Source organism: Lampris incognitus, chromosome 8 (genome assembly GCF_029633865.1).
Source record: "Lampris incognitus isolate fLamInc1 chromosome 8, fLamInc1.hap2, whole genome shotgun sequence".
Classification (NCBI taxonomy): Eukaryota; Metazoa; Chordata; class Actinopteri; order Lampriformes; family Lampridae; genus Lampris; species Lampris incognitus.
The window spans coordinates 52,640,581-52,667,784 of NC_079218.1; positions in this window are offsets into that span (position 1 = coordinate 52,640,581).

Here is a 27,204-nt window from a genome sequence, read left to right on the forward strand (position 1 = left end):
ACAAGTACAATATGTATTTTTAGTGTTTCTGATGAAATCCCTCCTTTTAATGCATTTTCTCACAGAAAATGAGTCTCTCGCCATGGGAAAACGGCTTTTTTAAAAAAGCATATTCTGGTCGAGAAATCGTGTTTTAAACAATAAAAACGACTCCCGGCCATATTTTGTTCACATTTTTACTTTTGGTAACCTAGCCCGTATTCATAACGCACTAAACCTTTTTATCGCGTTAAACGCCTTTTCTCAACAAGAAAAGCACAAGTTCATCAAAAACAAACAAAACAAGAAAAATGAATCTATTCAACAATCTGCAACACACCCTTAAGAGTTACATGATTTCACCCAATGTCAATGTGTAATTTCTCCAGTTCTGATCATTGTTTAGCTTGTTGGTAGCTTGGTCCAATGCCAAAACACAGTGAAATCTTTTTATGGCTTTAAACGCGTTTTCTCCTCGAGAGAAACATGATTTCATTAAAAACGTTATAGTTTAAACATGCCTGTTTTACATGTGTGCAAACACTCAGAGCCTTAAAATAGGGTTTTCACCAATGTGTTTTTTGGTGAGAAACCTTCTATTTCAAGGTCCTGTGCGTTTTCAGACAAGTACAATATGTATTTTTAGTGTTTCTGATGAAATCCCTCCTTTTAATGCATTTTCTCACAGAAAATGAGTCTCTCGCCATGGGAACATGGCTTTTTTGAAAAAGCATATTCTGGTCGAGAAATCGTGTTTTAAACAATAAAAACGACTCCCGGCCTTATTTAGTTCACATTTTTACTTTTGGTAAGCTAGCCCGTATTCATAACGCACTAAACCTTTTTATCGCGTTAAACGCCTTTTCTCGACAAGAAAAGCACAATTTCATCAAAAACAAACAAAACAAGAAAAATGAATCTATTCAACAAGTCTGCAACACATCCTTAAGAGTTACATGATTTCACCCAATGTCAATGTGTAATTTCTCCAGTTCTGATCATTGTTTAGCTTGTTGGTAGCTTGGTCCAATGCCAAAACACAGTGAAATCTTTTTATGGCTTTAAACGCGTTTTCTCCTCGAGAGAAACATGATTTCATCAAAGATGTTAGAGTTTAAACATACCTGTTGTACATGTCTGCAAACACTCAGAGCCTTAAAATAGGGTTTTCACCCATGTGTTTTTTGGTGAGAAACCTATTTCAAGGTTCTGTGCGTTTTCAGACAAGTACAATATGTATTTTTAGTGTTTCTGATGAAATCCCTCCTGTTAATGTATTTTCTCACAGAAAATGAGTCTCTCGCCATGGGAAAACGGCTTTTTTGAAAAAGCATATTCTGGTCGAGAAATCGTGTTTTAAACAATAAAAACGACTCCCGGCCTTATTTAGTTCACATTTGTACTTTTGGTAAGCTAGCCCGTATTCATAACGCACTAAACCTTTTTATCGCGTTAAACGCCTTTTCTCGACAAGAAAAGCACAATTTCATCAAAAACAAACAAAACAAGAAAAATGAATCCATTCAACAAGTCTGCAACACATCCTTAAGAGTTACATGATTTCACCCAATGTCAATGTGTAATTTCTCCAGTTCTGATCATTGTTTAGCTTGTTGGTAGCTTGGTCCAATGCCAAAACACAGTGAAATCTTTTTATGGCTTTAAACGCGTTTTCTCCTCGAGAGAAACATGATTTCATCAAAGATGTTAGAGTTTAAACATACCTGTTGTACATGTCTGCAAACACTCAGAGCCTTAAAATAGGGTTTTCACCAATGTGTTTTTTGGTGAGAAACCTATTTCAAGGTTCTGTGCGTTTTCAGACAAGTACAATATGTATTTTTAGTGTTTCTGATGAAATCCCTCCTGTTAATGTATTTTCTCACAGAAAATGAGTCTCTCGCCATGGGAAAACGGCTTTTTTAAAAAAGCATATTCTGGTCGAGAAATCGTGTTTTAAACAATAAAAACGACTCCCGGCCATATTTTGTTCACATTTTTACTTTTGGTAACCTAGCCCGTATTCATAACGCACTAAACCTTTTTATCGCGTTAAACGCCTTTTCTCAACAAGAAAAGCACAAGTTCATCAAAAACAAACAAAACAAGAAAAATGAATCTATTCAACAATCTGCAACACACCCTTAAGAGTTACATGATTTCACCCAATGTCAATGTGTAATTTCTCCAGTTCTGATCATTGTTTAGCTTGTTGGTAGCTTGGTCCAATGCCAAAACACAGTGAAATCTTTTTATGGCTTTAAACGCGTTTTCTCCTCGAGACAAACATGATTTCACTAAAAACGTTATAGTTTAAACATGCCTGTTGTACATGTGTGCAAACACTCAGAGGCTTAAAATAGGGTTTTCACCTATGTGTTTTTTGGTGAGAAACCTATTTCAAGGTTCTGTGCGTTTTCAGACAAGTACAATATGTATTTTTAGTGTTTCTGATGAAATCCCTCCTTTTAATGCATTTTCTCACAGAAAATGAGTCTCTCGCCATGGGTAAATGTCTTTTTTAAAAAAGCATATTCTGGTCGAGAAATCGTGTTTTAAACAATAAAAAAGACTCCCGGCCATATTTAGTTCACATTTTTACTTTCGGTAACCTAGCCTATACCGCATAAGGCACTAAACCTTTTTATCGCGTTAAACGCCTTTTCTCGACAAGAAAAGCACAATTTCATCAAAAACAAACAAAACAAGAAAAATAAATCTATTCAACAACTCTGCAACACATCCTTAAGAGTTCCTTGTTTTCACCCAATGTCAATGTGTAATTTCAACAGTTCTGATCATTGTTTAGCTTGTTGGTAGCTTGGTCCAATTGCAGACACAGTGAATCCTTTTTATTGCTTAAACGCAATTTCTCCTCGACAGAAACATGATTTCATCAAAGATGTTAGAGTTTAAACATACCTGTTGTACATGTCTGCAAACACTCAGAGCCTTAAAATAGGGTTTTCACCCATGTGTTTTTTGTTGAGAAAACTTCTATTTCAAGGTTCTGTGCGTTTTCAGACAAGTGCAATATGTATTTTTAGCATTTCTGATAAAATCTCTCCTTTCAAATGTATTTTCTCACAGAAAAAGAGTCTCTGGACATAGGAAAATGGCTTGATTAGCTTTTTGGTAGCTTGTTCCAATGCGGAAACACAGTGAAATCTTTTTATGGCTTTAAACGCATTTTCTCCTCGAGAGAAACATGATTTCACTCAAAACGTTATAGTTTAAACATGCCTGTTGTACATGTGTGCAAACACTCAGAGCCTTAAAATAGGGTTTTCACCAATGTGTTTTTTGGTGAGAAACCTTCTATTTCAAGGTCCTGTGCGTTTTCAGACAAGTACAATATGTATTTTTAGTGTTTCTGATGAAATCCCTCCTGTTAATGTATTTTCTCACAGAAAATGAGTCTCTCGCCATGGGGAAACGGCTTTTTTGAAAAAGCATATTCTGGTCGAGAAATCGTGTTTTAAACAATAAAAACGACTCCCGGCCTTATTTAGTTCACATTTTTACTTTTGGTAACCTAGCCCGCGTATTCATAACGCACTAAACCTTTTTATCGCGTTAAACGCCTTTTCTCGACAAGAAAAGCACAAGTTCATCAAAAACAAACAAAACAAGAAAAATGAATCTATTCAACAATCTGCAACACACCCTTAAGAGTTACATGATTTCACCCAATGTCAATGTGTAATTTCTCCAGTTCTGATCATTGTTTAGCTTGTTGGTAGCTTGGTCCAATGCCAAAACACAGTGAAATCTTTTTATGGCTTTAAACGCGTTTTCTCCTCGAGAGAAACATGATTTCATCAAAGATGTTAGAGTTTAAACATACCTGTTGTACATGTCTGCAAACACTCAGAGCCTTAAAATAGGGTTTTCACCCATGTGTTTTTTGGTGAGAAAACTTCTATTTCAAGGTTCTGTGCGTTTTCAGACAAGTACAATATGTATTTTTAGCATTTCTGATGAAATATCTCCTTTCAAATGTATTTTCTCACAGAAAGTGAGTCTCTGGACATAGGAAAATGTCTTGATTAGCTTGTTGGTAGCTTGGTCCAATGCCAAAACACAGTGAAATCTTTTTATGGCTTTAAACGCGTTTTCTCCTCGAGAGAAACATGATTTCATCAAAGATGTTAGAGTTTAAACATACCTGTTGTACATGTCTGCAAACACTCAGAGCCTTAAAATAGGGTTTTCACCCATGTGTTTTTTGGTGAGAAAACTTCTATTTCAAGGTTCTGTGCGTTTTCAGACAAGTACAATATGTATTTTTAGCATTTCTGATGAAATATCTCCTTTCAAATGTATTTTCTCACAGAAAGTGAGTCTCTGGACATAGGAAAATGGCTTGATTAGCTTGTTGGTAGCTTGGTCCAATGCCAAAACACAGTGAAATCTTTTTATGGCTTTAAACGCGTTTTCTCCTCGAGAGAAACATGATTTCATTAAAAACGTTATAGTTTAAACATGCCTGTTTTACATGTGTGCAAACACTCAGAGCCTTAAAATAGGGTTTTCACCAATGTGTTTTTTGGTGAGAAACCTTCTATTTCAAGGTCCTGTGTGTTTTCAGACAAGTACAATATGTATTTTTAGTGTTTCTGATGAAATCCCTCCTTTTAATGCATTTTCTCACAGAAAATGAGTCTCTCGCCATGGGAACATGGCTTTTTTGAAAAAGCATATTCTGGTCGAGAAATCGTGTTTTAAACAATAAAAACGACTCCCGGCCTTATTTAGTTCACATTTGTACTTTTGGTAAGCTAGCCCGTATTCATAACGCACTAAACCTTTTTATCGCGTTAAACGCCTTTTCTCGACAAGAAAAGCACAATTTCAACAAAAACAAACAAAACAAGAAAAATGAATCTATTCAACAAGTCTGCAACACATCCTTAAGAGTTACATGATTTCACCCAATGTCAATGTGTAATTTCTCCAGTTCTGATCATTGTTTAGCTTGTTGGTAGCTTGGTCCAATGCCAAAACACAGTGAAATCTTTTTATGGCTTTAAACGCGTTTTCTCCTCGAGAGAAACATGATTTCATCAAAGATGTTAGAGTTTAAACATACCTGTTGTACATATCTGCAAACACTCAGAGCCTTAAAATAGGGTTTTCACCAATGTGTTTTTTGGTGAGAAACCTATTTCAAGGTTCTGTGCGTTTTCAGACAAGTACAATATGTATTTTTAGTGTTTCTGATGAAATCCCTCCTTTTAATGCATTTTCTCACAGAAAATGAGTCTCTCGCCATGGGAAAATGTCTTTTTTGAAAAAGCATATTCTGGTCGAGAAATCGTGTTTTAAACAATAAAAAAGACTCCCGGCCTTATTTAGTTCACATTTTTACTTTTGGTAAGCTAGTCCGTATTCATAACGCACTAAACCTTTTTATCGCGTTAAACGCCTTTTCTCGACAAGAAAAGCACAATTTCATCAAAAACAAACAAAACAAGAAAAATAAATCTATTCAACAACTCTGCAACACATCCTTAAGAGTTACATGATTTCACCCAATGTCAATGTAATTTCTCCAGTACTGATCATTGTTTAGCTTGTTGGTAGCTTGGTCCAATGCCAAAACACAGTGAAATCTTTTTATGGCTTTAAACGCGTTTTCTCCTCGAGAGAAACATGATTTCATCAAAGATGTTAGAGTTTAAACATACCTGTTGTACATGTCTGCAAACACTCAGAGCCTTAAAATAGGGTTTTCACCCATGTGTTTTTTGGTGAGAAAACTTCTATTTCAAGGTTCTGTGCGTTTTCAGACAAGTACAATATGTATTTTTAGCATTTCTGATGAAATATCTCCTTTCAAATGTATTTTCTCACAGAAAGTGAGTCTCTGGACATAGGAAAATGGCTTGATTAGCTTGTTGGTAGCTTGGTCCAATGCCAAAACACAGTGAAATCTTTTTATGGCTTTAAACGCGTTTTCTCCTCGAGAGAAACATGATTTCATTAAAAACGTTATAGTTTAAACATGCCTGTTTTACATGTGTGCAAACACTCAGAGCCTTAAAATAGGGTTTTCACCAATGTGTTTTTTGGTGAGAAACCTTCTATTTCAAGGTCCTGTGCGTTTTCAGACAAGTACAATATGTATTTTTAGTGTTTCTGATGAAATCCCTCCTTTTAATGCATTTTCTCACAGAAAATGAGTCTCTCGCCATGGGAACATGGCTTTTTTGAAAAAGCATATTCTGGTCGAGAAATCGTGTTTTAAACAATAAAAACGACTCCCGGCCTTATTTAGTTCACATTTTTACTTTTGGTAAGCTAGCCCGTATTCATAACGCACTAAACCTTTTTATCGCGTTAAACGCCTTTTCTCGACAAGAAAAGCACAATTTCATCAAAAACAAACAAAACAAGAAAAATGAATCTATTCAACAAGTCTGCAACACATCCTTAAGAGTTACATGATTTCACCCAATGTCAATGTGTAATTTCTCCAGTTCTGATCATTGTTTAGCTTGTTGGTAGCTTGGTCCAATGCCAAAACACAGTGAAATCTTTTTATGGCTTTAAACGCGTTTTCTCCTCGAGAGAAACATGATTTCATCAAAGATGTTAGAGTTTAAACATACCTGTTGTACATGTCTGCAAACACTCAGAGCCTTAAAATAGGGTTTTCACCAATGTGTTTTTTGGTGAGAAACCTATTTCAAGGTTCTGTGCGTTTTCAGACAAGTACAATATGTATTTTTAGTGTTTCTGATGAAATCCCTCCTTTTAATGCATTTTCTCACAGAAAATGAGTCTCTCGCCATGGGAGAATGTCTTTTTTGAAAAAGCATATTCTGGTCGAGAAATCGTGTTTTAAACAATAAAAAAGACTCCCGGCCATATTTAGTTCACATTTTTACTTTTGGTAACCTAGCCTATACCGCGTAAGGCACTAAACCTTTTTATCGCGTTAAACGCCTTTTCTCGACAAGAAAAGCACAATTTCATCAAAAACAAACAAAACAAGAAAAATAAATCTATTCAACAACTCTGCAACACATCCTTAAGAGTTCCTTGTTTTCACCCAATGTCATTGTGTAATTTCAACAGTTCTGATCATTGATTAGCTTGTTGGTAGCTTGGTCCAATTGCAGACACAGTGAATCCCTTTTATTGCTTAAACGCAATTTCTCCTCGACAGAAACATGATTTCATCAAAGATGTTAGAGTTTAAACATACCTGTTGTACATGTCTGCAAACACTCAGAGCCTTAAAATAGGGTTTTCACCCATGTGTTTTTTGGTGAGAAAACTTCTATTTCAAGGTTCTGTGCGTTTTCAGACAAGTACAATATGTATTTTTAGCATTTCTGATGAAATCTCTCCTTTCAAATGTATTTTCTCACAGAAAACGAGTGTCTGGACATAGGAAAATGGCTTGATTAGCTTGTTGGTAGCTTGGTCCAATGCCAAAACACAGTGAAATCTTTTTATGGCTTTAAACGCGTTTTCTCCTCGAGAGCTAAAAACGTTATAGTTTAAACATGCCTGTTGTACATGTGTGCAAACACTCAGAGCCTTAAAATAGGGTTTTCACCCATGTGTTTTTTGGTGAGAAAACTTCGATTTCAAGGTTCTGTGCGTTTTCAGACAAGTACAATATGTATTTTTAGCATTTCTGATGAAATCTCTCCTTTCAAATGTATTTTCTCACAGAAAACGAGTCTCTGGACATAGGAAAATGGCTTGATTAGCTTTTTGGTAGCTTGGTCCAATGCCAAAACACAGTGAAATCTTTTTATGGCTTTAAACGCGTTTTCTCCTCGAGAAAAACATGATTTCATTAAAAACGTTATAGTTTAAACATGCCTGTTGTACATGTGTGCAGACACTCAGAGCCTTAAAATAGGGTTTTCACCAATGTTTTTTTTTTGGTGAGAAACCTTCTATTTCAAGGTCCTGTGCGTTTTCAGACAAGTACAATATGTATTTTTAGTGTTTCTGATGAAATCCCTCCTTTTAATGCATTTTCTCACAGAAAATGAGTCTCTCGCCATGGGAAAATGGCTTTTTTGAAAAGGCATATTCTGGTCGAGAAATCGTGTTTTAAACAATAAAAACGACTCCCGGCCTTATTTAGTTCACATTTTTTCTTTTGGTAAGCTAGCCCGTATTCATAACGCACTAAACCTTTTTATCGCGTTAAACGCCTTTTCTCGATAAGAAAAGCACAATTTCATCAAAAACAAACAAAACAAGAAAAATGAATCTATTCAACAAGTCTGCAACACATCCTTAAGAGTTACATGATTTCACGCAATGTCAATGTGTAATTTCTCCAGTTCTGATCATTGTTTAGCTTGTTGGTGGCTTGGTCCAATGCCAAAACACAGTGAAATGTTTTTATGGCTTTAAACGCGTTTTCTCCTCGAGAGAAACATGATTTCATCAAAAATGTTAGAGTTTAAACACACCTGTTGTACATGTCTGCAAACACTCAGAGCCTTAAAATAGGGTTTTCACCCATGTGTTTTTTGGTGAGAAAACTTCTATTTCAAGGTTCTGTGCGTTTTCAGACAAGTGCAATATGCATTTTTAGCATTTCTGATAAAATCTCTCCTTTCAAATGTATTTTCTCACAGAAAATGAGTCTCTGGACATAGGAAAATGGCTTGATTAGCTTTTTGGTAGCTTGTTCCAATGCCAAAACACAGTGAAATCTTTTTATGGCTTTAAACGCATTTTCTCCTCGAGAGAAACATGATTTCACTAAAAACGTTATAGTTTAAACATGCCTGTTGTACATGTGTGCAAACACTCAGAGCCTTAAAATAGGGTTTTCACCAATGTGTTTTTTGGTGAGAAACCTATTTTAAGGTTCTGTGCGTTTTCAGACAAGTACAATATGTATTTTTAGTGTTTCTGATGAAATCCCTCCTTTTAATGCATTTTCTCACAGAAAATGAGTCTCTCGCCATGGGAAAACGGCTTTTTTGAAAAAGCATATTCTGGTCGAGAAATCGTGTTTTAATCAATAAAAACGACTCCCGGCCTTATTTAGTTCACATTTTTACTTTTGGTAAGCTAGTCCGTATTCATAACGCACTAAACCTTTTTATCGCGTTAAACGCCTTTTCTCGACAAGAAAAGCACAATTTCATCAAAAACAAACAAAACAAGAAAAATGAATCTATTCAACAAGTCTGCAACACATCCTTAAGAGTTACATGATTTCACCCAATGTCAATGTGTAATTTCTCCAGTTCTGATCATTGTTTAGCTTGTTGGTAGCTTGGTCCAATGCCAAAACACAGTGAAATCTTTTTATGGCTTTAAACGCATTTTCTCCTCGAGAGAAACATGATTTCACTAAAAACGTTATAGTTTAAACATGCCTGTTGTACATGTGTGCAAACACTCAGAGCCTTAAAATAGGGTTTTCACCCATGTGTTTTTTGGTGAGAAACCTATTTCAAGGTTCTGTGCGTTTTCAGACAAGTACAATATGTATTTTTAGTGTTTCTGATGAAATCCCTCCTTTTAATGCATTTTCTCACAGAAAATGAGTCTCTTGCCATGGGAAAACGGCTTTTTTGAAAAAGCATATTCTGGTCGAGAAATCGTGTTTTAATCAATAAAAACGACTCCCGGCCTTATTTAGTACACATTTTTACTTTTGGTAAGCTAGTCCGTATTCATAACGCACTAAACCTTTTTATCGCGTTAAACGCCTTTTCTCGACAAGAAAAGCACAATTTCATCAAAAACAAACAAAACAAGAAAAATGAATCTATTCAACAAGTCTGCAACACATCCTTAAGAGTTACATGATTTCACCCAATGTCAATGTGTAATTTCTCCAGTTCTGATCATTGTTTAGCTTGTTGGTAGCTTGGTCCAATGCCAAAACACAGTGAAATCTTTTTATGGCTTTAAACGCGTTTTCTCCTCGAGAGAAACATGATTTCATCAAAGATGTTAGAGTTTAAACATACCTGTTGTACATGTCTGCAAACACTCAGAGCCTTAAAATAGGGTTTTCACCCATGTGTTTTTTGGTGAGAAAACTTCTATTTCAAGGTTCTGTGCGTTTTCAGAAAAGTACAATATGTTTTTTTAGCATTTCTGATGAAATCTCTCCTTTCAAATGTATTTTCTCACAGAAAACGAGTCTCTGGACATAGGAAAATGGCTTGATTAGCTTGTTGGTAGCTTGGTCCAATGCCAAAACACAGTGAAATCTTTTTATGGCTTTAAACGCGTTTTCTCCTCGAGAGAAACATGATTTCATTAAAAACGTTATAGTTTAAACATTTCTGTTTTACATGTGTGCAAACACTCAGAGCCTTAAAATAGGGTTTTTCACCAATGTGTTTTTTGGTGAGAAACCTTCTATTTCAAGGTCCTGTGCGTTTTCAGACAAGTACAATATGTATTTTTAGTGTTTCTGATGAAATCCCTCCTTTTAATGCATTTTCTCACAGAAAACGAGTCTCTCGCCATGGGAACATGGCTTTTTTGAAAAAGCATATTCTGGTCGAGAAATCGTGTTTTAAACAATAAAAACGACTCCCGGCCTTATTTAGTTCACATTTTTACTTTTGGTAAGCTAGCCCGTATTCATAACGCACTAAACCTTTTTATCGCGTTAAACGCCTTTTCTCGACAAGAAAAGCACAATTTCATCAAAAACAAACAAAACAAGAAAAATGAATCTATTCAACAAGTCTGCAACACATCCTTAAGAGTTACATGATTTCACCCAATGTCAATGTGTAATTTCTCCAGTTCTGATCATTGTTTAGCTTGTTGGTAGCTTGGTCCAATGCCAAAACACAGTGAAATCTTTTTATGGCTTTAAACGCGTTTTCTCCTCGAGAGAAACATGATTTCATCAAAGATGTTAGAGTTTAAACATACCTGTTGTACATGTCTGCAAACACTCAGAGCCTTAAAATAGGGTTTTCACCAATGTGTTTTTTGGTGAGAAACCTATTTCAAGGTTCTGTGCGTTTTCAGACAAGTACAATATGTATTTTTAGTGTTTCTGATGAAATCCCTCCTTTTAATGCATTTTCTCACAGAAAATAAGTCTCTCGCCATGGGAAAATGTCTTTTTTGAAAAAGCATATTCTGGTCGAGAAATCGTGTTTTAAACAATAAAAAAGACTCCCGGCCATATTTAGTTCACATTTTTACTTTCGGTAACCTAGCCTATACCGCATAAGGCACTAAACCTTTTTATCGCGTTAAACGCCTTTTCTCGACAAGAAAAGCACAATTTCATCAAAAACAAACGAAACAAGAAAAATAAATCTATTCAACAACTCTGCAACACATCCTTAAGAGTTACATGATTTCACCCAATGTCAATGTAATTTCTCCAGTACTGATCATTGTTTAGCTTGTTGGTAGCTTGGTCCAATGCCAAAACACAGTGAAATCTTTTTATGGCTTTAAACGCGTTTTCTCCTCGAGAGAAACATGATTTCATCAAAGATGTTAGAGTTTAAACATACCTGTTGTACATGTCTGCAAACACTCAGAGCCTTAAAATAGGGTTTTCACCCATGTGTTTTTTGGTGAGAAAACTTCTATTTCAAGGTTCTGTGCGTTTTCAGACAAGTACAATATGTATTTTTAGCATTTCTGATGAAATCTCTCCTTTCAAATGTATTTTCTCACAGAAAGTGAGTCTCTGGACATAGGAAAATGGCTTGATTAGCTTGTTGGTAGCTTGGTCCAATGCCAAAACACAGTGAAATCTTTTTATGGCTTTAAACGCGTTTTCTCCTCGAGAGAAACATGATTTCATTAAAAACGTTATAGTTTAAACATGCCTGTTTTACATGTGTGCAAACACTCAGAGCCTTAAAATAGGGTTTTCACCAATGTGTTTTTTGGTGAGAAACCTTCTATTTCAAGGTCCTGTGCGTTTTCAGACAAGTACAATATGTATTTTTAGTGTTTCTGATGAAATCCCTCCTTTTAATGCATTTTCTCACAGAAAATGAGTCTCTCGCCATGGGAACATGGCTTTTTTGAAAAAGCATATTCTGGTCGAGAAATCGTGTTTTAAACAATAAAAACGACTCCCGGCCTTATTTAGTTCACATTTTTACTTTTGGTAAGCTAGCCCGTATTCATAACGCACTAAACCTTTTTATCGCGTTAAACGCCTTTTCTCGACAAGAAATGCACAATTTCATCAAAAACAAACAAAACAAGAAAAATGAATCTATTCAACAAGTCTGCAACACATCCTTAAGAGTTACATGATTTCACCCAATGTCAATGTGTAATTTCTCCAGTTCTGATCATTGTTTAGCTTGTTGGTAGCTTGGTCCAATGCCAAAACACAGTGAAATCTTTTTATGGCTTTAAACGCGTTTTCTCCTCGAGAGAAACATGATTTCATCAAAGATGTTAGAGTTTAAACATACCTGTTGTACATGTCTGCAAACACTCAGAGCCTTAAAATAGGGTTTTCACCAATGTGTTTTTTGGTGAGAAACCTATTTCAAGGTTATGTGCGTTTTCAGACAAGTACAATATGTATTTTTAGTGTTTCTGATGAAATCCCTCCTTTTAATGCATTTTCTCACAGAAAATGAGTCTCTCGCCATGGGAAAATGTCTTTTTTGAAAAAGCATATTCTGGTCGAGAAATCGTGTTTTAAACAATAAAAAAGACTCCCGGCCATATTTAGTTCACATTTTTACTTTCGGTAACCTAGCCTATACCGCGTAAGGCACTAAACCTTTTTATCGCGTTAAACGCCTTTTCTCGACAAGAAAAGCACAATTTCATCAAAAACAAACAAAACAAGAAAAATAAATCTATTCAACAACTCTGCAACACATCCTTAAGAGTTCCTTGTTTTCACCCAATGTCATTGTGTAATTTCAACAGTTCTGATCATTGATTAGCTTGTTGGTAGCTTGGTCCAATTGCAGACACAGTGAATCCCTTTTATTGCTTAAACGCAATTTCTCCTCGACAGAAACATGATTTCATCAAAGATGTTAGAGTTTAAACATACCTGTTGTACGTGTCTGCAAACACTCAGAGCCTTAAAATAGGGTTTTCACCCATGTGTTTTTTGGTGAGAAAACTTCTATTTCAAGGTTCTGTGCGTTTTCAGACAAGTACAATATGTATTTTTAGCATTTCTGATGAAATCTCTCCTTTCAAATGTATTTTCTCACAGAAAACGAGTCTCTGGACATAGGAAAATGGCTTGATTAGCTTGTTGGTAGCTTGGTCCAATGCCAAAACACAGTGAAATCTTTTTATGGCTTTAAACGCGTTTTCTCCTCGAGAGCTAAAAACGTTATAGTTTAAACATGCCTGTTGTACATGTGTGCAAACACTCAGAGCCTTAAAATAGGGTTTTCACCCATGTGTTTTTTGGTGAGAAAACTTCTATTTCAAGGTTCTGTGCGTTTTCAGACAAGTACAATATGTATTTTTAGCATTTCTGATGAAATCTCTCCTTTCAAATGTATTTTCTCACAGAAAACGAGTCTCTGGACATAGGAAAATGGCTTGATTAGCTTTTTGGTAGCTTGGTCCAATGCCAAAACACAGTGAAATCTTTTTATGGCTTTAAACGCGTTTTCTCCTCGAGAAAAACATGATTTCATTAAAAACGTTATAGTTTAAACATGCCTGTTGTACATGTGTGCAGACACTCAGAGCCTTAAAATAGGGTTTTCACCAATGTTTTTTTTTGGTGAGAAACCTTCTATTTCAAGGTCCTGTGCGTTTTCAGACAAGTACAATATGTATTTTTAGTGTTTCTGATGAAATCCCTCCTTTTAATGCATTTTCTCACAGAAAACGAGTCTCTCGCCATGGGAACATGGCTTTTTTGAAAAAGCATATTCTGGTCGAGAAATCGTGTTTTAAACAATAAAAACGACTCCCGGCCTTATTTAGTTCACATTTTTACTTTTGGTAAGCTAGCCCGTATTCATAACGCACTAAACCTTTTTATCGCGTTAAACGCCTTTTCTCGACAAGAAAAGCACAATTTCATCAAAAACAAACAAAACAAGAAAAATGAATCTATTCAACAAGTCTGCAACACATCCTTAAGAGTTACATGATTTCACCCAATGTCAATGTGTAATTTCTCCAGTTCTGATCATTGTTTAGCTTGTTGGTAGCTTGGTCCAATGCCAAAACACAGTGAAATCTTTTTATGGCTTTAAACGCGTTTTCTCCTCGAGAGAAACATGATTTCATCAAAGATGTTAGAGTTTAAACATACCTGTTGTACATGTCTGCAAACACCCAGAGCCTTAAAATAGGGCTTTCACCCATGTGTTTTTTGGTGAGAAACCTATTTCAAGGTTCTGTGCGTTTTCAGACAAGTACAATATGTATTTTTAGTGTTTCTGATGAAATCCCTCCTTTTAATGCATTTTCTCACAGAAAATGAGTCTCTCGCCATGGGAAAATGTCTTTTTTGAAAAAGCATATTCTGGTCGAGAAATCGTGTTTTAAACAATAAAAAAGACTCCCGGCCATATTTAGTTCACATTTTTACTTTCGGTAACCTAGCCTATACCGCATAAGGCACTAAACCTTTTTATCGCGTTAAACGCCTTTTCTCGACAAGAAAAGCACAATTTCATCAAAAACAAACAAAACAAGAAAAATGAATCCATTCAACAAGTCTGCAACACATCCTTAAGAGTTACATGATTTCACCCAATGTCAATGTGTAATTTCTCCAGTTCTGATCATTGTTTAGCTTGTTGGTAGCTTGGTCCAATGCCAAAACACAGTGAAATCTTTTTATGGCTTTAAACGCGTTTTCTCCTCGAGAGAAACATGATTTCATCAAAGATGTTAGAGTTTAAACATACCTGTTGTACATGTCTGCAAACACTCAGAGCCTTAAAATAGGGTTTTCACCAATGTGTTTTTTGGTGAGAAACCTATTTCAAGGTTCTGTGCGTTTTCAGACAAGTACAATATGTATTTTTAGTGTTTCTGATGAAATCCCTCCTTTTAATGCATTTTCTCACAGAAAATGAGTCTCTCGCCATGGGAAAACGGCTTTTTTAAAAAAGCATATTCTGGTCGAGAAATCGTGTTTTAAACAATAAAAACGACTCCCGGCCATATTTTGTTCACATTTTTACTTTTGGTAACCTAGCCCGTATTCATAACGCACTAAACCTTTTTATCGCGTTAAACGCCTTTTCTCAACAAGAAAAGCACAAGTTCATCAAAAACAAACAAAACAAGAAAAATGAATCTATTCAACAATCTGCAACACACCCTTAAGAGTTACATGATTTCACCCAATGTCAATGTGTAATTTCTCCAGTTCTGATCATTGTTTAGCTTGTTGGTAGCTTGGTCCAATGCCAAAACACAGTGAAATCTTTTTATGGCTTTAAAAGCGTTTTCTCCTCGAGAGAAACATGATTTCATTAAAAACGTTATAGTTTAAACATGCCTGTTTTACATGTGTGCAAACACTCAGAGCCTTAAAATAGGGTTTTCACCAATGTGTTTTTTGGTGAGAAACCTTCTATTTCAAGGTCCTGTGCGTTTTCAGACAAGTACAATATGTATTTTTAGTGTTTCTGATGAAATCCCTCCTTTTAATGCATTTTCTCACAGAAAATGAGTCTCTCGCCATGGGAACATGGCTTTTTTGAAAAAGCATATTCTGGTCGAGAAATCGTGTTTTAAACAATAAAAACGACTCCCGGCCTTATTTAGTTCACATTTTTACTTTTGGTAAGCTAGCCCGTATTCATAACGCACTAAACCTTTTTATCGCGTTAAACGCCTTTTCTCGACAAGAAAAGCACAATTTCATCAAAAACAAACAAAACAAGAAAAATGAATCCATTCAACAAGTCTGCAACACATCCTTAAGAGTTACATGATTTCACCCAATGTCAATGTGTAATTTCTCCAGTTCTGATCATTGTATAGCTTGTTGGTAGCTTGGTCCAATGCCAAAACACAGTGAAATCTTTTTATGGCTTTAAACGCGTTTTCTCCTCGAGAGAAACATGATTTCATCAAAGATGTTAGAGTTTAAACATACCTGTTGTACATGTCTGCAAACACTCAGAGCCTTAAAATAGGGTTTTCACCCATGTGTTTTTTGGTGAGAAAACTTCTATTTCAAGGTTCTGTGCGTTTTCAGACAAGTACAATATGTATTTTTAGCATTTCTGATGAAATATCTCCTTTCAAATGTATTTTCTCACAGAAAGTGAGTCTCTGGACATAGGAAAATGGCTTGATTAGCTTGTTGGTAGCTTGGTCCAATGCCAAAACACAGTGAAATCTTTTTATGGCTTTAAACGCGTTTTCTCCTCGAGAGAAACATGATTTCATTAAAAACGTTATAGTTTAAACATGCCTGTTTTACATGTGTGCAAACACTCAGAGCCTTAAAATAGGGTTTTCACCAATGTGTTTTTTGGTGAGAAACCTTCTATTTCAAGGTCCTGTGCGTTTTCAGACAAGTACAATATGTATTTTTAGTGTTTCTGATGAAATCCCTCCTTTTAATGCATTTTCTCACAGAAAATGAGTCTCTCGCCATGGGAACATGGCTTTTTTGAAAAAGCATATTCTGGTCGAGAAATCGTGTTTTAAACAATAAAAACGACTCCCGGCCTTATTTAGTTCACATTTTTACTTTTGGTAAGCTAGCCCGTATTCATAACGCACTAAACCTTTTTATCGCGTTAAACGCCTTTTCTCGACAAGAAAAGCACAATTTCATCAAAAACAAACAAAACAAGAAAAATGAATCCATTCAACAAGTCTGCAACACATCCTTAAGAGTTACATGATTTCACCCAATGTCAATGTGTAATTTCTCCAGTTCTGATCATTGTTTAGCTTGTTGGTAGCTTGGTCCAATGCCAAAACACAGTGAAATCTTTTTATGGCTTTAAACGCGTTTTCTCCTCGAGAGAAACATGATTTCATCAAAGATGTTAGAGTTTAAACATACCTGTTGTACATGTCTGCAAACACTCAGAGCCTTAAAATAGGGTTTTCACCAATGTGTTTTTTGGTGAGAAACCTATTTCAAGGTTCTGTGCGTTTTCAGACAAGTACAATATGTATTTTTAGTGTTTCTGATGAAATCCCTCCTTTTAATGCATTTTCTCACAGAAAATGAGTCTCTCGCCATGGGAAAACGGCTTTTTTAAAAAAGCATATTCTGGTCGAGAAATCGTGTTTTAAACAATAAAAACGACTCCCGGCCATATTTTGTTCACATTTTTACTTTTGGTAACCTAGCCCGTATTCATAACGCACTAAACCTTTTTATCGCGTTAAACGCCTTTTCTCAACAAGAAAAGCACAAGTTCATCAAAAACAAACAAAACAAGAAAAATGAATCTATTCAACAATCTGCAACACACCCTTAAGAGTTACATGATTTCACCCAATGTCAATGTGTAATTTCTCCAGTTCTGATCATTGTTTAGCTTGTTGGTAGCTTGGTCCAATGCCAAAACACAGTGAAATCTTTTTATGGCTTTAAACGCGTTTTCTCCTCGAGAGAAACATGATTTCATTAAAAACGTTATAGTTTAAACATGCCTGTTTTACATGTGTGCAAACACTCAGAGCCTTAAAATAGGGTTTTCACCAATGTGTTTTTTGGTGAGAAACCTTCTATTTCAAGGTCCTGTGCGTTTTCAGACAAGTACAATATGTATTTTTAGTGTTTCTGATGAAATCCCTCCTTTTAATGCATTTTCTCACAGAAAATGAGTCTCTCGCCATGGGAACATGGCTTTTTTGAAAAAGCATATTCTGGTCGAGAAATCGTGTTTTAAACAATAAAAACGACTCCCGGCCTTATTTAGTTCACATTTTTACTTTTGGTAAGCTAGCCCGTATTCATAACGCACTAAACCTTTTTATCGCGTTAAACGCCTTTTCTCGACAAGAAAAGCACAATTTCATCAAAAACAAACAAAACAAGAAAAATGAATCCATTCAACAAGTCTGCAACACATCCTTAAGAGTTACATGATTTCACCCAATGTCAATGTGTAATTTCTCCAGTTCTGATCATTGTTTAGCTTGTTGGTAGCTTGGTCCAATGCCAAAACACAGTGAAATCTTTTTATGGCTTTAAACGCGTTTTCTCCTCGAGAGAAACATGATTTCATCAAAGATGTTAGAGTTTAAACATACCTGTTGTACATGTCTGCAAACACTCAGAGCCTTAAAATAGGGTTTTCACCAATGTGTTTTTTGGTGAGAAACCTATTTCAAGGTTCTGTGCGTTTTCAGACAAGTACAATATGTATTTTTAGTGTTTCTGATGAAATCCCTCCTGTTAATGTATTTTCTCACAGAAAATGAGTCTCTCGCCATGGGAAAACGGCTTTTTTGAAAAAGCATATTCTGGTCGAGAAATCGTGTTTTAAACAATAAAAAAGACTCCCGGCCTTATTTAGTTCACATTTGTACTTTTGGTAAGCTAGCCCGTATTCATAACGCACTAAACCTTTTTATCGCGTTAAACGCCTTTTCTCGACAAGAAAAGCACAATTTCATCAAAAACAAACAAAACAAGAAAAATGAATCCATTCAACAAGTCTGCAACACATCCTTAAGAGTTACATGATTTCACCCAATGTCAATGTGTAATTTCTCCAGTTCTGATCATTGTTTAGCTTGTTGGTAGCTTGGTCCAATGCCAAAACACAGTGAAATCTTTTTATGGCTTTAAACGCGTTTTCTCCTCGAGAGAAACATGATTTCATCAAAGATGTTAGAGTTTAAACATACCTGTTGTACATGTCTGCAAACACTCAGAGCCTTAAAATAGGGTTTTCACCCATGTGTTTTTTGGTGAGAAAACTTCTATTTCAAGGTTCTGTGCGTTTTCAGACAAGTACAATATGTATTTTTAGCATTTCTGATGAAATATCTCCTTTCAAATGTATTTTCTCACAGAAAGTGAGTCTCTGGACATAGGAAAATGGCTTGATTAGCTTGTTGGTAGCTTGGTCCAATGCCAAAACACAGTGAAATCTTTTTATGGCTTTAAACGCGTTTTCTCCTCGAGAGAAACATGATTTCATTAAAAACGTTATAGTTTAAACATGCCTGTTTTACATGTGTGCAAACACTCAGAGCCTTAAAATAGGGTTTTCACCAATGTGTTTTTTGGTGAGAAACCTTCTATTTCAAGGTTCTGTGCGTTTTCAGACAAGTACAATATGTATTTTTAGTGTTTCTGATGAAATCCCTCCTTTTAATGCATTTTCTCACAGAAAATGAGTCTCTCGCCATGGGAACATGGCTTTTTTGAAAAAGCATATTCTGGTCGAGAAATCGTGTTTTAAACAATAAAAACGACTCCCGGCCTTATTTAGTTCACATTTTTACTTTTGGTAAGCTAGCCCGTATTCATAACGCACTAAACCTTTTTATCGCGTTAAACGCCTTTTCTCGACAAGAAAAGCACAATTTCATCAAAAACAAACAAAACAAGAAAAATGAATCCATTCAACAAGTCTGCAACACATCCTTAAGAGTTACATGATTTCACCCAATGTCAATGTGTAATTTCTCCAGTTCTGATCATTGTTTAGCTTGTTGGTAGCTTGGTCCAATGCCAAAACACAGTGAAATCTTTTTATGGCTTTAAACGCGTTTTCTCCTCGAGAGAAACATGATTTCATCAAAGATGTTAGAGTTTAAACATACCTGTTGTACATGTCTGCAAACACTCAGAGCCTTAAAATAGGGTTTTCACCAATGTGTTTTTTGGTGAGAAACCTATTTCAAGGTTCTGTGCGTTTTCAGACAAGTACAATATGTATTTTTAGTGTTTCTGATGAAATCCCTCCTTTTAATGCATTTTCTCACAGAAAATGAGTCTCTCGCCATGGGAAAACGGCTTTTTTAAAAAAGCATATTCTGGTCGAGAAATCGTGTTTTAAACAATAAAAACGACTCCCGGCCATATTTTGTTCACATTTTTACTTTTGGTAACCTAGCCCGTATTCATAACGCACTAAACCTTTTTATCGCGTTAAACGCCTTTTCTCAACAAGAAAAGCACAAGTTCATCAAAAACAAACAAAACAAGAAAAATGAATCTATTCAACAATCTGCAACACACCCTTAAGAGTTACATGATTTCACCCAATGTCAATGTGTAATTTCTCCAGTTCTGATCATTGTTTAGCTTGTTGGTAGCTTGGTCCAATGCCAAAACACAGTGAAATCTTTTTATGGCTTTAAACGCGTTTTCTCCTCGAGACAAACATGATTTCACTAAAAACGTTATAGTTTAAACATGCCTGTTGTACATGTGTGCAAACACTCAGAGGCTTAAAATAGGGTTTTCACCTATGTGTTTTTTGGTGAGAAACCTATTTCAAGGTTCTGTGCGTTTTCAGACAAGTACAATATGTATTTTTAGTGTTTCTGATGAAATCCCTCCTTTTAATGCATTTTCTCACAGAAAATGAGTCTCTCGCCATGGGTAAATGTCTTTTTTGAAAAAACATATTCTGGTCGAGAAATCGTGTTTTAAACAATAAAAAAGACTCCCGGCCATATTTAGTTCACATTTTTACTTTCGGTAACCTAGCCTATACCGCATAAGGCACTAAACCTTTTTATCGCGTTAAACGCCTTTTCTCGACAAGAAAAGCACAATTTCATCAAAAACAAACAAAACAAGAAAAATAAATCTATTCAACAACTCTGCAACACATCCTTAAGAGTTCCTTGTTTTCACCCAATGTCAATGTGTAATTTCAACAGTTCTGATCATTGTTTAGCTTGTTGGTAGCTTGGTCCAATTGCAGACACAGTGAATCCTTTTTATTGCTTAAACGCAATTTCTCCTCGACAGAAACATGATTTCATCAAAGATGTTAGAGTTTAAACATACCTGTTGTACATGTCTGCAAACACTCAGAGCCTTAAAATAGGGTTTTCACCCATGTGTTTTTTGTTGAGAAAACTTCTATTTCAAGGTTCTGTGCGTTTTCAGACAAGTGCAATATGTATTTTTAGCATTTCTGATAAAATCTCTCCTTTCAAATGTATTTTCTCACAGAAAAAGAGTCTCTGGACATAGGAAAATGGCTTGATTAGCTTTTTGGTAGCTTGTTCCAATGCGGAAACACAGTGAAATCTTTTTATGGCTTTAAACGCATTTTCTCCTCGAGAGAAACATGATTTCACTCAAAACGTTATAGTTTAAACATGCCTGTTGTACATGTGTGCAAACACTCAGAGCCTTAAAATAGGGTTTTCACCAATGTGTTTTTTGGTGAGAAACCTTCTATTTCAAGGTCCTGTGCGTTTTCAGACAAGTACAATATGTATTTTTAGTGTTTCTGATGAAATCCCTCCTGTTAATGTATTTTCTCACAGAAAATGAGTCTCTCGCCATGGGGAAACGGCTTTTTTGAAAAAGCATATTCTGGTCGAGAAATCGTGTTTTAAACAATAAAAACGACTCCCGGCCTTATTTAGTTCACATTTTTACTTTTGGTAACCTAGCCCGCGTATTCATAACGCACTAAACCTTTTTATCGCGTTAAACGCCTTTTCTCGACAAGAAAAGCACAAGTTCATCAAAAACAAACAAAACAAGAAAAATGAATCTATTCAACAATCTGCAACACACCCTTAAGAGTTACATGATTTCACCCAATGTCAATGTGTAATTTCTCCAGTTCTGATCATTGTTTAGCTTGTTGGTAGCTTGGTCCAATGCCAAAACACAGTGAAATCTTTTTATGGCTTTAAACGCGTTTTTTCCTCGAGAGAAACATGATTTCATCAAAGATGTTAGAGTTTAAACATACCTGTTGTACATGTCTGCAAACACTCAGAGCCTTAAAATAGGGTTTTCACCCATGTGTTTTTTGGTGAGAAAACTTCTATTTCAAGGTTCTGTGCGTTTTCAGACAAGTACAATATGTATTTTTAGCATTTCTGATGAAATATCTCCTTTCAAATGTATTTTCTCACAGAAAGTGAGTCTCTGGACATAGGAAAATGTCTTGATTAGCTTGTTGGTAGCTTGGTCCAATGCCAAAACACAGTGAAATCTTTTTATGGCTTTAAACGCGTTTTCTCCTCGAGAGAAACATGATTTCATCAAAGATGTTAGAGTTTAAACATACCTGTTGTACATGTCTGCAAACACTCAGAGCCTTAAAATAGGGTTTTCACCCATGTGTTTTTTGGTGAGAAAACTTCTATTTCAAGGTTCTGTGCGTTTTCAGACAAGTACAATATGTATTTTTAGCATTTCTGATGAAATATCTCCTTTCAAATGTATTTTCTCACAGAAAGTGAGTCTCTGGACATAGGAAAATGGCTTGATTAGCTTGTTGGTAGCTTGGTCCAATGCCAAAACACAGTGAAATCTTTTTATGGCTTTAAACGCGTTTTCTCCTCGAGAGAAACATGATTTCATTAAAAACGTTATAGTTTAAACATGCCTGTTTTACATGTGTGCAAACACTCAGAGCCTTAAAATAGGGTTTTCACCAATGTGTTTTTTGGTGAGAAACCTTCTATTTCAAGGTCCTGTGTGTTTTCAGACAAGTACAATATGTATTTTTAGTGTTTCTGATGAAATCCCTCCTTTTAATGCATTTTCTCACAGAAAATGAGTCTCTCGCCATGGGAACATGGCTTTTTTGAAAAAGCATATTCTGGTCGAGAAATCGTGTTTTAAACAATAAAAACGACTCCCGGCCTTATTTAGTTCACATTTGTACTTTTGGTAAGCTAGCCCGTATTCATAACGCACTAAACCTTTTTATCGCGTTAAACGCCTTTTCTCGACAAGAAAAGCACAATTTCAACAAAAACAAACAAAACAAGAAAAATGAATCTATTCAACAAGTCTGCAACACATCCTTAAGAGTTACATGATTTCACCCAATGTCAATGTGTAATTTCTCCAGTTCTGATCATTGTTTAGCTTGTTGGTAGCTTGGTCCAATGCCAAAACACAGTGAAATCTTTTTATGGCTTTAAACGCGTTTTCTCCTCGAGAGAAACATGATTTCATCAAAGATGTTAGAGTTTAAACATACCTGTTGTACATATCTGCAAACACTCAGAGCCTTAAAATAGGGTTTTCACCAATGTGTTTTTTGGTGAGAAACCTATTTCAAGGTTCTGTGCGTTTTCAGACAAGTACAATATGTATTTTTAGTGTTTCTGATGAAATCCCTCCTTTTAATGCATTTTCTCACAGAAAATGAGTCTCTCGCCATGGGAAAATGTCTTTTTTGAAAAAGCATATTCTGGTCGAGAAATCGTGTTTTAAACAATAAAAAAGACTCCCGGCCTTATTTAGTTCACATTTTTACTTTTGGTAAGCTAGTCCGTATTCATAACGCACTAAACCTTTTTATCGCGTTAAACGCCTTTTCTCGACAAGAAAAGCACAATTTCATCAAAAACAAACAAAACAAGAAAAATAAATCTATTCAACAACTCTGCAACACATCCTTAAGAGTTACATGATTTCACCCAATGTCAATGTAATTTCTCCAGTACTGATCATTGTTTAGCTTGTTGGTAGCTTGGTCCAATGCCAAAACACAGTGAAATCTTTTTATGGCTTTAAACGCGTTTTCTCCTCGAGAGAAACATGATTTCATCAAAGATGTTAGAGTTTAAACATACCTGTTGTACATGTCTGCAAACACTCAGAGCCTTAAAATAGGGTTTTCACCCATGTGTTTTTTGGTGAGAAAACTTCTATTTCAAGGTTCTGTGCGTTTTCAGACAAGTACAATATGTATTTTTAGCATTTCTGATGAAATATCTCCTTTCAAATGTATTTTCTCACAGAAAGTGAGTCTCTGGACATAGGAAAATGGCTTGATTAGCTTGTTGGTAGCTTGGTCCAATGCCAAAACACAGTGAAATCTTTTTATGGCTTTAAACGCGTTTTCTCCTCGAGAGAAACATGATTTCATTAAAAACGTTATAGTTTAAACATGCCTGTTTTACATGTGTGCAAACACTCAGAGCCTTAAAATAGGGTTTTCACCAATGTGTTTTTTGGTGAGAAACCTTCTATTTCAAGGTCCTGTGCGTTTTCAGACAAGTACAATATGTATTTTTAGTGTTTCTGATGAAATCCCTCCTTTTAATGCATTTTCTCACAGAAAATGAGTCTCTCGCCATGGGAACATGGCTTTTTTGAAAAAGCATATTCTGGTCGAGAAATCGTGTTTTAAACAATAAAAACGACTCCCGGCCTTATTTAGTTCACATTTTTACTTTTGGTAAGCTAGCCCGTATTCATAACGCACTAAACCTTTTTATCGCGTTAAACGCCTTTTCTCGACAAGAAAAGCACAATTTCATCAAAAACAAACAAAACAAGAAAAATGAATCTATTCAACAAGTCTGCAACACATCCTTAAGAGTTACATGATTTCACCCAATGTCAATGTGTAATTTCTCCAGTTCTGATCATTGTTTAGCTTGTTGGTAGCTTGGTCCAATGCCAAAACACAGTGAAATCTTTTTATGGCTTTAAACGCGTTTTCTCCTCGAGAGAAACATGATTTCATCAAAGATGTTAGAGTTTAAACATACCTGTTGTACATGTCTGCAAACACTCAGAGCCTTAAAATAGGGTTTTCACCAATGTGTTTTTTGGTGAGAAACCTATTTCAAGGTTATGTGCGTTTTCAGACAAGTACAATATGTATTTTTAGTGTTTCTGATGAAATCCCTCCTTTTAATGCATTTTCTCACAGAAAATGAGTCTCTCGCCATGGGAGAATGTCTTTTTTGAAAAAGCATATTCTGGTCGAGAAATCGTGTTTTAAACAATAAAAAAGACTCCCGGCCATATTTAGTTCACATTTTTACTTTTGGTAACCTAGCCTATACCGCGTAAGGCACTAAACCTTTTTATCGCGTTAAACGCCTTTTCTCGACAAGAAAAGCACAATTTCATCAAAAACAAACAAAACAAGAAAAATAAATCTATTCAACAACTCTGCAACACATCCTTAAGAGTTCCTTGTTTTCACCCAATGTCATTGTGTAATTTCAACAGTTCTGATCATTGATTAGCTTGTTGGTAGCTTGGTCCAATTGCAGACACAGTGAATCCCTTTTATTGCTTAAACGCAATTTCTCCTCGACAGAAACATGATTTCATCAAAGATGTTAGAGTTTAAACATACCTGTTGTACATGTCTGCAAACACTCAGAGCCTTAAAATAGGGTTTTCACCCATGTGTTTTTTGGTGAGAAAACTTCTATTTCAAGGTTCTGTGCGTTTTCAGACAAGTACAATATGTATTTTTAGCATTTCTGATGAAATCTCTCCTTTCAAATGTATTTTCTCACAGAAAACGAGTGTCTGGACATAGGAAAATGGCTTGATTAGCTTGTTGGTAGCTTGGTCCAATGCCAAAACACAGTGAAATCTTTTTATGGCTTTAAACGCGTTTTCTCCTCGAGAGCTAAAAACGTTATAGTTTAAACATGCCTGTTGTACATGTGTGCAAACACTCAGAGCCTTAAAATAGGGTTTTCACCCATGTGTTTTTTGGTGAGAAAACTTCTATTTCAAGGTTCTGTGCGTTTTCAGACAAGTACAATATGTATTTTTAGCATTTCTGATGAAATCTCTCCTTTCAAATGTATTTTCTCACAGAAAACGAGTCTCTGGACATAGGAAAATGGCTTGATTAGCTTTTTGGTAGCTTGGTCCAATGCCAAAACACAGTGAAATCTTTTTATGACTTTAAACGCGTTTTCTCCTCGAGAAAAACATGATTTCATTAAAAACGTTATAGTTTAAACATGCCTGTTGTACATGTGTGCAGACACTCAGAGCCTTAAAATAGGGTTTTCACCAATGTTTTTTTTTTGGTGAGAAACCTTCTATTTCAAGGTCCTGTGCGTTTTCAGACAAGTACAATATGTATTTTTAGTGTTTCTGATGAAATCCCTCCTTTTAATGCATTTTCTCACAGAAAATGAGTCTCTCGCCATGGGAAAATGGCTTTTTTGAAAAGGCATATTCTGGTCGAGAAATCGTGTTTTAAACAATAAAAACGACTCCCGGCCTTATTTAGTTCACATTTTTTCTTTTGGTAAGCTAGCCCGTATTCATAACGCACTAAACCTTTTTATCGCGTTAAACGCCTTTTCTCGATAAGAAAAGCACAATTTCATCAAAAACAAACAAAACAAGAAAAATGAATCTATTCAACAAGTCTGCAACACATCCTTAAGAGTTACATGATTTCACGCAATGTCAATGTGTAATTTCTCCAGTTCTGATCATTGTTTAGCTTGTTGGTGGCTTGGTCCAATGCCAAAACACAGTGAAATGTTTTTATGGCTTTAAACGCGTTTTCTCCTCGAGAGAAACATGATTTCATCAAAAATGTTAGAGTTTAAACACACCTGTTGTACATGTCTGCAAACACTCAGAGCCTTAAAATAGGGTTTTCACCCATGTGTTTTTTGGTGAGAAAACTTCTATTTCAAGGTTCTGTGCGTTTTCAGACAAGTGCAATATGCATTTTTAGCATTTCTGATAAAATCTCTCCTTTCAAATGTATTTTCTCACAGAAAATGAGTCTCTGGACATAGGAAAATGGCTTGATTAGCTTTTTGGTAGCTTGTTCCAATGCCAAAACACAGTGAAATCTTTTTATGGCTTTAAACGCATTTTCTCCTCGAGAGAAACATGATTTCACTAAAAACGTTATAGTTTAAACATGCCTGTTGTACATGTGTGCAAACACTCAGAGCCTTAAAATAGGGTTTTCACCAATGTGTTTTTTGGTGAGAAACCTATTTCAAGGTTCTGTGCGTTTTCAGACAAGTACAATATGTATTTTTAGTGTTTCTGATGAAATCCCTCCTTTTAATGCATTTTCTCACAGAAAATGAGTCTCTCGCCATGGGAAAACGGCTTTTTTGAAAAAGCATATTCTGGTCGAGAAATCGTGTTTTAATCAATAAAAACGACTCCAGGCCTTATTTAGTTCACATTTTTACTTTTGGTAAGCTAGTCCGTATTCATAACGCACTAAACCTTTTTATCGCGTTAAACGCCTTTTCTCGACAAGAAAAGCACAATTTCATCAAAAACAAACAAAACAAGAAAAATGAATCTATTCAACAAGTCTGCAACACATCCTTAAGAGTTACATGATTTCACCCAATGTCAATGTGTAATTTCTCCAGTTCTGATCATTG